The following is a 12404-nucleotide window of genomic DNA, read 5'->3' on the forward strand; positions in this document are numbered from 1 at the left end:
CTAAACCATCCTGCAAACAAACAGACAGACAGAGCCCCTTGAACGAATTTATTTCCAACTTTCAGTTGAGTCGGAAAGAAGGCAAGGACTGGCATCCAAGTTGGATGGTGCTCATTTGAAGGGGGGGAGTGAGGGGGGGGAAAGAATGCAAATCAAAATATAATAAATCTCAGCGATCCATTTAGAGGTGAGTCAAGATCTGAGATCCTTAAATTAGTTGGATCTTGGGGGAAAGTTGAAGAGAAGGGCAACTAAGATGATTAAAGGCCTGGAGACTAAAACGTATGAAGAACCATTGCAGGAACTGGGTATGGCCAGTCTAAAGAAAAGAAGGATTAAGGGAGACATGTTAGCAGTATTCTAGTATTTGAAGGCTTGCCACAACGAAGAGGGGGTCAACTTATTTTCCAAAGCACCAGAAGGCAGGACAAGAAGCAACGGATGGAAACTAATCAAGGAGAGAAGCAAGCTAGAACTAAGGAGAAATTTCCTAACACTGAGAACAATTAATCAGTGGAACGACTTGCCTCCAGAAGTTGTGAATGATCCAACACTGGAGGTTTTTAAGAAGAGACTGGACAACCATTTGTCTGAAATGGTATCGGGTCTCCTGCTTGAGCAGGGGGCTGGACTAGAAGACCTCCAAGGTCCCTTCCAGCTCTATTGTGATTCTGGAAAAGACTACCATGACTAGGGTGATGGCATTATCTGATTTGCTTCATGGAAGCCATTTGGGTTAGAATGAACCTGTGTCCAAATCTCTTATACACTCTCTAATCCTAAAAAGCTGTCTATTGCTGATCTTCCTCTGGATTTCACCAAGGCTTCTCCTCTTTGGAGATGCTAGGAGTGAAATTTCAGATGCTCCACCACTCTTCCACGGCTCTCTGCTCCTTCCAAAGATGGTGGCCATCAGGCAAACCTGGAACTCTGCAACGGCTCCCTCTGCCCCTGGCTGTTGTCAACCAGGTTTCCGTGGGCAGCCTAGATCCATAAGTTAAGAAGAATGCTTGGCACTTGGACAATTTAGACCCCATGAATGTGATGAATTCGAGTCTGAATACTTTGTCTCTGCTGTCTCGTGGCTGCGTCTCCATTTGCAGCTTCTCCTGGCAAGGAGGAGAAGGGGGCACACGTTGGAGAGCTGGAGACGCATCAGAAATATGTCACTCGGAGAAGGAACTCCCTGTACGAGATCTCACTGGCCTGGAGATCAGCCCATGACTGAACTACAAACTCCTTTACACCCAGCAGCTGAATCTGCTTGTCACTTCCAGACAGAAGGAACTGGCAATGGGAGAAGCAGAAGGACCTCTGCTAAGCCAAGAAGCCAAGGGAGAGGCAGAAGAACCAGGGTCTTCCATGTTCATGAGCTAGGAACAAAACCAAGACTGTGACAGATCTATGGAGATCTATGAATGTCTAAGTCAGGGGTCTTCAAACTTGGCCCTATAATGACTTGTGGACTTCAACTCCCAGAATTCCTCAGCCAGCATGCGCTGGCTGAGGAATTCTGGGAGTTGAAGTCCACAAGTCATAAAAGGGCCAGGTTTGAAGGCCCTGGTCTGTGGCGATTCTCCATCATCCAGGTCCTGGTTGTCTCCCAGGTGCTCTATCCAAAACGCAACCATCATAAATACACGTCAGTTGCCAAGTGTCCCAATTCTGATCACGTGACCATGGGGATGCTTCCACGGTCACGTGAAAAACAGTCGTAAGTCACAGTTTTCAAGACTGCTGTGGCTTTGAGCGGTCACTAAACGGAAGGCTGTAAACAGAGGGCTACCTGTATATTGGAGCTGTTGGATAATTTGCATGGGAGGACCAAGCACGAATTCAAATATATCTCTGGCAGGGGATGCCCCAGAAATTCTCAAATGACACAGCTGGGCAAGCATTGTGGAAGCAGCATATCTGCCAAATTATAAAAAGGCCGTGGAGAATTCGCCGGGAGCAATTAGGGCAGTGGATCTAATCAAAACCTTCTAAAACGACATGGGGGAAGTGGATGCTGCCTTTATTCCTTGATCCAACACATAGTGGTACACAGCGTTGCTCATGGGGGTTAATTTAACAAAATAATAGAATTGGAAGGGACCTTAGAGGTCTTCTAGTCCAACCCCCACTCCTCAGATAGCAAAACCTATGCAAATGGCTGCCCAGTCTCCTCTTAAAACCTCCAGTGATGAAGCACCCACAACTTCTGGAGGCAAATTGTTCCACTGGTTAATTGTTCTCACTGTTAGGAAACCTTAGTTCTAGGTTGCTTCTCTCCTTGATTAGTTTTCATGCGTTGTTTCTTGTCCTGCCTTCAGGAGCTTTGGCGAAGAGGCTGACCCCCTCCTCTTCTTTGTGGCAACCCCTCAAATATTGGAAGACGGCTATTATGTCACCCGTGGTCCTTCTTTTCCTTAAATTTCATTCAGTCCTGCTGAAGCCCACAGCCTGCTTTCTCTTCGGCTGGACCTCACCCCCTTTTAGGGCTGACAGAGTCCTGCAGGAATCCCAAAGTTTATTTATCATAGCTGCAAGGAGCAGTCCTCCTGATAAAATTAACCCAAAGTGCACACCTACATCTGTAAATAAAGCATAGCCATTGGGATTTGCATCCTAGATAAGATTTGGGACTTTTTTTGGGGGGGGCAAGGAAAGTAAATGACTGCATCGTTGCAGAGGGACAGGTAGCACCCATAATTTTAACACGGGGGGGGGGGAACCAAGGCGAGACTGAAAGCTTGGTGGTGGCAATAATTCGGCAACAAGCCTGTTTGCCAAGGCATTCGGGGAGAAAGCTCCAGAGAGCTACTTCTCTTGAGTTCATAGCCTTACATCTGACATGGGGCTTAGCTTCAGTTTTGGCTGTAATCGAGCTGCCCTCCGCATTACGTGATCGGCTTGAGATTCAGTGCTCTGCTCGCAAGGAAAGTTATATCAATGTCCCAAGATACTTTGATGGGGCAGTTCTTTTCGAAAAAAAGAGAAAGAAAGAAAGAAAGAAAGAAAGAAGGAAGGAAAGGAAGGAAGGAAGGAAGGAAGGAAGGAAGGAAGGAAGGAAGGAAGGAAAAGGAAGATAAAAGGAGGTGGAAGAAAGGAAGTAAGTAAGGAAGGAAGGAAGGAGAGAACAAAGGAAAGAAGATAAAAAGGAGAGAGGAAGGTGAGGGAAGGAACGAAGGAAGGAAGGGAGGGAGGAAGAAGAGAAAGAGAAGGAAGATAAAAAGGAGGGTGGAAAGAAGAGGAAGAAGTAAGGATGTAAGTAATTAAGGAAGGAAGGAAGAAAAGAAGGAAAGAGAATGAAAGGATAAAAAGAGGGAGGATGGAAGGAAGGAGGAGGAAGGAAGGAAGGAAGGAAGGAAGGGAGGGAGGGAGGGAGGGAGAGAGGGGCAATCAGACCAAATATAACCTCTACACACCTGTCTCTCCTGTTGCCACATTCACAGAGCTTGTAAAGATGACTGCAGATGCACACCTGCCACCAAATCCTGGCAAACAGGGATCTGGTCCCCATGATGTTTCTCCCGCAGTTGGAAAGTTGGCCCGGCTTCTTTCCCGTGAGCTCTTCTTGATAACCATGGCAAGTGAGCCCATCCAATGGGCAGAACCAGTTACCTATCAACCAGGAAAGCTGCAGCTGATCAGTTTTGCAAGGCGAAATTGGGGAGGATCCCTCTTAAATCAACATTTAGGCACACAGCCAGTTCTCTTTCAAAGTCAACTTGTATGATTAAGGTCCTGGTTTAGGAAAGATGTTATTTTTGGGTACAAATGAAGAAGTTAGTCATTGTATGATGTTCAGGGTAGCAAGACGGTTCTCATACTTGATTTATGCCTAGAAACCGTGAGAAAGAACTTTTTCTGACTGTACCAATCAGAGCAGGAAGCTTAACAGACCAAAGCAATGTTACCGTACATTGATTTATAATAGCCCCGGCTTTGGCTAAGGCCTTTCTAACTTCCTAGTAACCCTCTGGCATTTTGAAATGCAGGGCAATTCCTCATGGCTTCCTAGCAATACGTCCTGAAGCGCCTCTACCACTGGATCTAAAATTTAGAAAGCAACTTAGGATTTATTCCCCATCTTCAACTAGGCCAGGATTGAGCTTCTGGCATTTTTAGAACTCTGGTTTCCCAACTTCAGGATGACAAAAGTCCAGGCCAACAGCATGAAACTAGGAAGCATTAGAAAGATGTGATGTTCTCCCCTTCTAAGAAATGGTGGGCCAGGTGGAATCGGTTTAATTCGGGGCAAAAATTGGGATTGGCTGGGGCTAAACCTTCACATGCAAACCGGATGACAATCTTTCTAGGGTAGCCGTGATTCTCTAGCACCTTCTGCATTCAGTTACACAACTATCTCATGGACAAAAGGTCAACGAAGCCCGTTCCCTGGGTGTCCCAAAGGCGCTTTTTTTCCCCAAGAGGCAACGGGACTTTCTTGCTTTCCTTGAAGATGTTTCCTTCTCATCCCAGAAGCTCTTCTCAGAAATGAAGAAGCTTCTTGGATGAGAAACGAAACATCTTCAAGGAAAAACAGAGAAAGCCCTGTTGCCTCTTGAAAAAAAAAATAAATAAAGAGCACCTTTGGGACCACCACGGCTTGGATGACCGAGTGTCCCCGTAGACATTCCCTGGGTGGATGGTGTGTCCCCCATGGGAGGCCCACAGACAGAAGGTGGAGACCCTACCTCTGGATTTCAGGCCTCAACTAGAGGGCCGAGAGGGCAGAGTCTACCTTACGGAGCTGAGCTCGTGCCCACCTCACCCTGCCCAGCAGGGCATCCCCTTTTGGCTGCAGGAGGCAAATATAAAATAAAAAGAAAAACAGAGGCTAACCCTTCTGAAGCATTTCCAAAAGAATGCTATGGCCCGAATAATTGGCAAGATGGAGCCGTTGCAGCTCCTGCTATGTTTAACCTGTGGTAGTGGAATTTGTGTGTAATTTTGAGAGTCTCTTTCTCTCCCTCTCCCTCCCTCCCTCTCTTTCTCTCCCTCTCCCACTCCTTCTTTCTCTCTCCCTCTCTCCTTCTCTTTCTCTCCCTCTCCCACTCCTCTCTCTCCCTCCCTCTCCCTCCCTTTCTCTCCCTCTCCCACTCCTTCTCTCTCTCTCTCCCTCCCTCTCCCTCTCCCTCCCTCCTTCTTTCTCTCCCTCTCCCACTCCTTCTCTCTCTCTCCCTCCCTCCCTTTCTCTCCCTCTCCCACTCCTTCTCTCTCCCTCCCTCTCTCTCCCTTCAGATTGCTTTCGGTTTTATGCCAGGCTGAACATTCTGGGGCCTCCTGGCTCTGCTCAGCAACAGAAAACTCCTGGGTGGTGAGCAGGAGATGTTCAACCAAACACCGGGATTGTTTGTTTTTGTTTTTTGCAGCACCGGCTTTTGTTTTGGGCCCGTTTGGCATGTCCTGATTTTCTCCTCTTCCCCCCCCCCTCAGAGAGGTGCAGCAAATGCAAGGGTTGAGGTTGTTGCGGGGGAGGAAACCGGCCGGGAAAAGCACCAGACAAACAGAAAGAGGCTGGAGGAGATGCCCAATTAGGGCCTTTGCAGGAGAAGACACAGGAGCTGCTGTGGAAGCACATTCCAGCCGGGTGTCTCCCTCCTCACTCCAGCTCCGGCTAAGATTAGCCTATGCGCCAACGAGAGATGCCACCTGTTCGAATTGGGCTGAGACAGCCCAGCGTTTCACAACAGCCTCCCCTCCTCTGGCCTGGTCGAGCAGAGAGATGCCCTTGTGGGAAGAATCCAGAGAAAGAAATATTTGGGGAAATATCCAAAAGGCAGCATGTATTTCTCCAAAGGAATAATGGAGAAGATCTTAAGGGCAGAAAAGTAAGCCCAGTTTTCTTAATAGCCCCAAGCAGAAACTAGGCGGAGGCCAGCTTTTAGAAATGCAGATTCGATAATCTTGTCAGAAAGATTGGAGCCAGGAAATTTGGATTAGAAAGCCAATCCCTCACACCCAAAAAATCCAACAGACATCAGCCCCAGCCCCAGGGAAGCAAGATATGACCTTTGGGACATAATAGGATTAACCCAGAGGTCCCCAACTTTTTGGGCACCAGGGACCCGTTCCATGGAGAGAGGTTTTTCCGTGGACCGGAGGGTGTGTGGTTTTGTGTGCTGCCTGCATCCTGCGGATGGGGCTTTGCTTGTTTGTGCGGACTGGTTGCTGGCATGCCGTGGCCTGGTACCGGTCCACAGACCGGGAGTTGGGGAACCCTGGATTAACCCACCACCATCAGAATACCTGAAAGGCACACTCAGACTCAGGTCAAAGCTCATGCCACAGAAACAACTCCAAACAAAAGCTCAAGAAGGTATAAAAACCCACCACACCCTACTACATGGTTTCCCAGAGCCATCTTTCTGTCTGCCTCTCCTCTTCAATAAACTATAATCTTCTTTCTAAAGCAGTCTCCATTTTTTTTATTCCCAGTTTGGACTGGACCCTGATGAAGATTTTTCTTTCTACGCCGTTTCTTTTTCTTCTCCTTCTTTCTCCTCCTCTTCTTCCTGCTCCTCCTTCTTCCTTCTCCTTCTTTCTCCTCCTCCTCCAGATTCATGTAATCTGCTGCAAATTTTGGTTCTTTGAGTTCAGTGTTATTATTGTTGTGGTTACAATCCTATATTTCCCCCAGAGATCAAGGCATTATTCTTAGCACCCCTCTGACTGGTTCAAATACATCCAAGAACTTCTCTGCTTCAGGATGGACTAAAACCTGAGTTTTCCTAATTCTAGTCCGGCATCTACATAGAACCACAGGGTAGAAGAACATCTTCCAATCCAATCCCTGCCTGAGGCAGGAGTCCTTATACTATCCCAGACAAATGATTGTCCAATCTTTTCTTGAAAACCTCCAGCAATGGAGCATCCACAACTCCATTGTTATACCATCCTGGCTGTTGGATCAAAAAGGGCAACTCATCCCAAACGTCCTTGAGAACTTCTTCAATGGAAGATGGCACTGAATCTAGGTTTAAAAAAATTTGTAATCTACTATAAGAACCTCTAAAGCACGTCCCCCTCCCTCAAGGACAAAGATGTCCCAGTTCTGTATCACCTTAAAGCAAAGTCTGGACAGTTGAAAAATACTCCAGCATCTTAAACCAAGGTGAATTTCCATTCGAAAATAAGCGACAAATTCCTTCATCGGGCAATTCTTTCTGGAGAATCAGCCACAAGGTCAGGAAAGAGAATGCATGATGTCATTTCTCCTTTGTAGAAGTAATGTGTTTGCTTTGCTTATCCAAATATTATTTGTGTGATGGCTCATTGTTGACTTGACCGTGCCTGGCATGAGTGTTCAAAAATTTGGGGCAAATTGTCTTTTTTCACATGATTGTGGTGACGAATCAACCTTGTGATTAAGCCCCATACCCTAACATTTTGTAAACAATCCTTCGTGGTGCTAATGATAGTCCACCCTTCAAAGATATCTCATTCTTTCAAATTATCTACGGACAACTATAATCTTAAGACAAGGTTTGTAATCACCGTGTCTTCTAATTGCCATTCTGCAACTCACAGCTGAGGTTCCCCTCAGATCATCTCATAAAATTCAGAGTCAAAGCGAAATTAGAAAAACAAGAAGCACGCAGATTTCTTTAAAAGAGCTGGACCCGGAACAAATTAATTCCATTGACATTGACATCTAATTAAAAGCGAGGATAATTTACCGTAACAAACTTATAGTACACTCTGAACAGATTGAAGTAAATAGTGTTGTTGGTTTTTTTTTTTTTTTTTTTTAAAAATGCTTAAGATTGATCTCTCATCTGCTCCCTTGAGGGTTTGAAATATTCTTTGCTCCTTCTTTAAGAAAAAAAATATATTTAGCTTGTTGGAGGGAGTCTATGGGCCCTTTTCAAGGATTTTCCCATGGCATTCAGCTCTTAATTCTAAAGTGAAGTTCTCTGAGCTAGGAAGCCATATCAGATATTACATTCCAAGGTCAGGTAATATCCCTTTTGATACAAAAGGGAGATTAATTAATTCAGGAAGTAACTCAGCATTTGGCCTAAACGTCCCTTTTCTTGCAAGAAACCAGGTAGACACATACAAGGCAGCAAAAATATGACTTTATTTATTTATGGGCGAAATGTCTAAAGTCGCCTGGCACCATAATGATTCGATAGATAGATAGATAGATAGATAGATAGATAGATAGATAGATTGATAGAGATATAGATAGATAGATATTCAAAAGATAAAAAAGAGCACCAGGAGGTAAAACAATTAAATGTTTAATAAATAGATAACCTAGCTTTCGATGGCTGTATTGCTGCCATCATTGTCAGGGTGTTAAAAGCCAGAGGGTGGGGGAGCTCGTTTATAAGCACAAACGCGCCTGCACACGGCTCATAGACCTCGTTATGGGGCCCGGTCGATTGATCCTCCCATCACTCATGTCAGAAGTATTTCTGAGTTCTAAGTTCTTGCAGCTGATTACTTCTCTGTTGCGTGCGGTTCCTAGGTTATCTATTTATTAAACATTTAATTGTTTTACCTCCTGGTGCTCGTTTTTATCTTTTGAATATGTATGCATCCAGGAGACTACGTTCCTCAATTTTTAGGTTAATTTTTAATATATAGATATACATATTTTTTTTTAAAAGCAATTGCAATGATTACTTTTTAGGGGTGACCACCAGATGGCACTTTCTAGGTCTTTTGGCTGCCATCTAGTGGAGGTCCTTAGTATTGCACCCAGGTGGGGTTAGCTTCCCCCTCAAAAAATGCAGAAAAAATGGGGGGGGGAACCCAACATTCTCCTCCTTACATTGCGGAGAGTTCTGTCTGAGAAGCCAAGCCCGTATAATATCCTTCCCTTTATCTAGAGGAGCACTTCCGAATTGTGATCGAAAGGAATGCGGCTGAGTGCATCCCTCCGCCAAATAAAAAGCCGATTGGCATTGTAGTATCACCCCTTCGCTCTGGCAGCTGGAGAGGGAGAGAGAGAGAGAGAGAAAGAGAGAGAAGCTCAAAAAACATTTGCAAGAATCGCATTCATGGCATTGAGTATGCATTAGTGGGACAAGCAATTTAGTCATTAAAATAACTCCTGCTTTGCATCCTCCACCCTGGGGGGGGGGTAAGGCTGGCTTGGAGTCTGGGACCCTCCCTGAGATAGAATAGAAAAGAGCTGAAAGGGACCTTGGAGGTCTTCTAGTCCAGCTCAAGCAGGAAACCTTATATCGTTTCACACAAACGGTTGTCCTGTCTCTTATCAAAAGCCTCCACTGTTAGAACAGTATTGTGTTGTTATTGTTACGAATATGTCTTTTCTTTGCAGCCTTCTCCTTTCTGCTGGCCAGTATTAATGCCCCTCTCCCCCCCAAAAAAATATAGATTTTTAAACCTGCAACCATTCTCTCTTGCCCTTCCACCTTCCTCTAATGTCTTTCAATGACAATTTTTAAACTGCCCAGTGGTGGCTGTACTGTGTTCACACAGCCTGCTAATTCTCTGTGTTTTTCACAGGGCTGACCGAACTGACCGGGAATTTTCAAAATGCCACAGATAAACAAACCCATTGCAATTTAAGACAGATGCTAAACTAAGATACCGTGACTGTCCCGCCACTTGAAATCGTTTGGTGCTAAAGCAATTAGTTGGTCCTAAGCCTGCTTCTTTCTGTCCCTCTTTAAAAAGAAACAAGCTAAATATATATTTTCTTAAAGAAGGAGCGAAGAATATTTCAAATCCTCAAGGGAGCAGGTGAGAGATCAGTCTTAAGCATTTTTTTTAAAACAACAACACTATTTACTTCATATGTTTGCTGCCTTCTCATGGCAATATTCCTGCTTCAAAGCAAAAACACCAGCAGGCTGTGATCCAACATCCCGCTGGGTCGGAAAGGCTTCCCAAAATTGGTTGTTTTGCTCTTTCCATCTAATAAAGGTGATCTCAGGTGAGCTGGCATGGAATTCTTCAGCAGCCGTACTGCCCTCTGGTGGAGCTTTGGAGAGCTGCAACGTGGAACAAGGGGGTCTTCTTTTGGGGGGGAAGCCCCCCCTACGGCACTTATTACTTGGCTGTCTTCTTCGAACCCGCTTAAGCAGGTTTCTCAATTAATCCGTATTTGAAGTTTGTCCAGACAAAATGACTCACCCATTTAATCAAGGACGCTGGTTCCAAAACCAGCGTAACATTAAATCTGATCCAGTTTTGCAGGTTGTGCAAATATAAGGTGGGAAGAATGCTGACCAATTGATTGGATGAGTACAAGGATTTTTATACAGGTTTTTTTCGTAATTTGGAGGCTTGCTTTCCGTGCTTTTGTTAATTAGGTTAGCTTAGCTTGTTTGCAAAAGCGAGCAATGGATCTAAAATACTGACTTCCTTGGTCCTGATCCTGTCAAACGGATGTAATTAGTTTTATCCCTTTATCTTTAGTCTGTCTGTGATCTCCATTGAGCTCTCTTTGGGAATCAACAGGCCTGATTCAATGTTTCTGCTTTTTGCAATAGCCAGGGGTTTCGTGAGTGAAACATTGCTTCTGTATTTCATTTCCTGAGCTTTATTCTTGTAATTTGGGGGGGGGGGCTAGTAAAAAGGATTGGGGTGTGTGTGCGTTCTTATCACAATAATTTCGAGGTTCATAAATGCTCATGTTGTGTGGCTATATCAAGGTTAGCAAGATACCTTGAACTGCAAATGAGCACTCTTATTTTTGCTACATGTTATCCAAGCCCAAGATTATGCCCTTGCTGTATCTTAAGCTAAATTGAATAACATGGCGAATGCACGCTGCATTGATCATGTTACCTAGTTGGGTAATGAAATGTCTGCAAGAAAACAAGCAAGCTCAGAGAGCACCAAGGACCCCCCAGTCTTCCTTTACCTCCTCCTTCTCCTTCCCCTCCTCCTCCTCCTCCTCCTCCTCCTCTTCTTCCACTCCACAAACCCCACTCCCTTCTAACACTGATAATGTTACCTAGTTGGGTAATGAAACATCTGCAAGAAAACAACGAAGCTCAGAGAGCAACAAGGATCCTGCCCATTGCATCACACACGATGACATCATAGCGCAATGTGAAGTCATCGTGCTGTCCTTCAATGGTCAACCGATGATGTTCGTCCTGGAGTGATCTCACAGAATCTAAGATGGCTCCATGACTTAAGTGCCCATGATGCCCTTAGTTGACTCAACTATGGTTTACTCAGGGAATCGCCTTCTCAAGTTTAGCATGGCATCCTGCACCGTCAACTAACCATATGTGCTGGATTGGCACACACAAGGCTGAAAAGAGGTTTACTTCTTGATGGAAGCTCTGGACTAAGTGGGTTCTAGGTCAGGGGTCCCCCATCCCCGGTCCATAGACCGGTACTGGGCCGTGGCATGCCAGCAACCGGTCCGCACAAGCAAGCAAAGCCCCATCCATGGGATGCAGGCAGCAAATGAAACCACGCACTCTCCGGTCCACGGAAAAACCTCTCTCCACGGAACCAGTCCCTGGTGCCCAAAAAGTTGGGGATTGCTGTTCTAGATTGTCCAGGTTCTAAGCTGAGTCCTCCATCCCTCTAAACCCTGGACTTGAAGGCTGAAAGTAGTTTCTGTTCCTGAAAAAAGCCAAATAATCTTAAAGGTTTGTCCTTAAGCCACCAGGGGGATTTGCTGAGCGCTCCTGAGCCTTCCTGAGGAGCTATTTTGGGGGGATTCTGTTTACGTAAGGACTGCTGACATGGCCGAAGAGAGAGGCTTTCCCCAAATGATCTCTTCGAACATCCCCTCTCCCGGCCACAATTTTACCGAGTTTCACGCCACCGCTTAATTTAAGCTCCGTTTGCGGGGACATTTTAGCCCGAGTTCTACTGTTTCAGCCAGTAAGGAAATTCCATCTTGGTTCGGACAGATCAGGTATCTCTGCTTGACCCAAATCTCCCCACGGGGCCTGCTTTCGCACCATTCTTAAGGAATATCGCAGGCTTGCCTGGAAGGAGATGCTTTGCAGCTTGGTGATGGCCAAGTTAAAACCGTTGCACGTTATTTTCTCCCGATTTGGGAATAGACGGACACACAGAAACGGGCCTTCCTAGCCGTTCACCTTGGTGCATATGTTGTGTGTCTTGCAGTTCCTACACAACCATTCTGGCAGGCTGCCTGAATCAGTGCAGCCAAGGTGCTTGTACTGCGTAGACTACTAACTAAGCCGTTTTACTCGCTGTGGGTTGAATCAACGATCGTGGGCTACGGTTTTGTGCCATCCACAATGCTAAACCGTAAATTTATACATTATAAATGCATAAATGATAACACCTTGCAAATTCTATTTATAAATTATGAAGCCTTAGTAAGGCCACCCCTGGAATACTGCATCCAGTTTGGGTCACCACCTTACAAAAAAGTTGTTGAGACTTTGGGGGGGGGGGGAAGTGCAGAGAAGAGCAACTCAGATGATCAAAGGCCTGGA

This window comes from Crotalus tigris, unplaced genomic scaffold (genome assembly GCF_016545835.1).
Source record: "Crotalus tigris isolate CLP2741 ecotype Arizona unplaced genomic scaffold, ASM1654583v1 scf7180000019173.45859301935:6455823, whole genome shotgun sequence".
In the NCBI taxonomy this organism is placed as follows: Eukaryota; Metazoa; Chordata; class Lepidosauria; order Squamata; family Viperidae; genus Crotalus; species Crotalus tigris.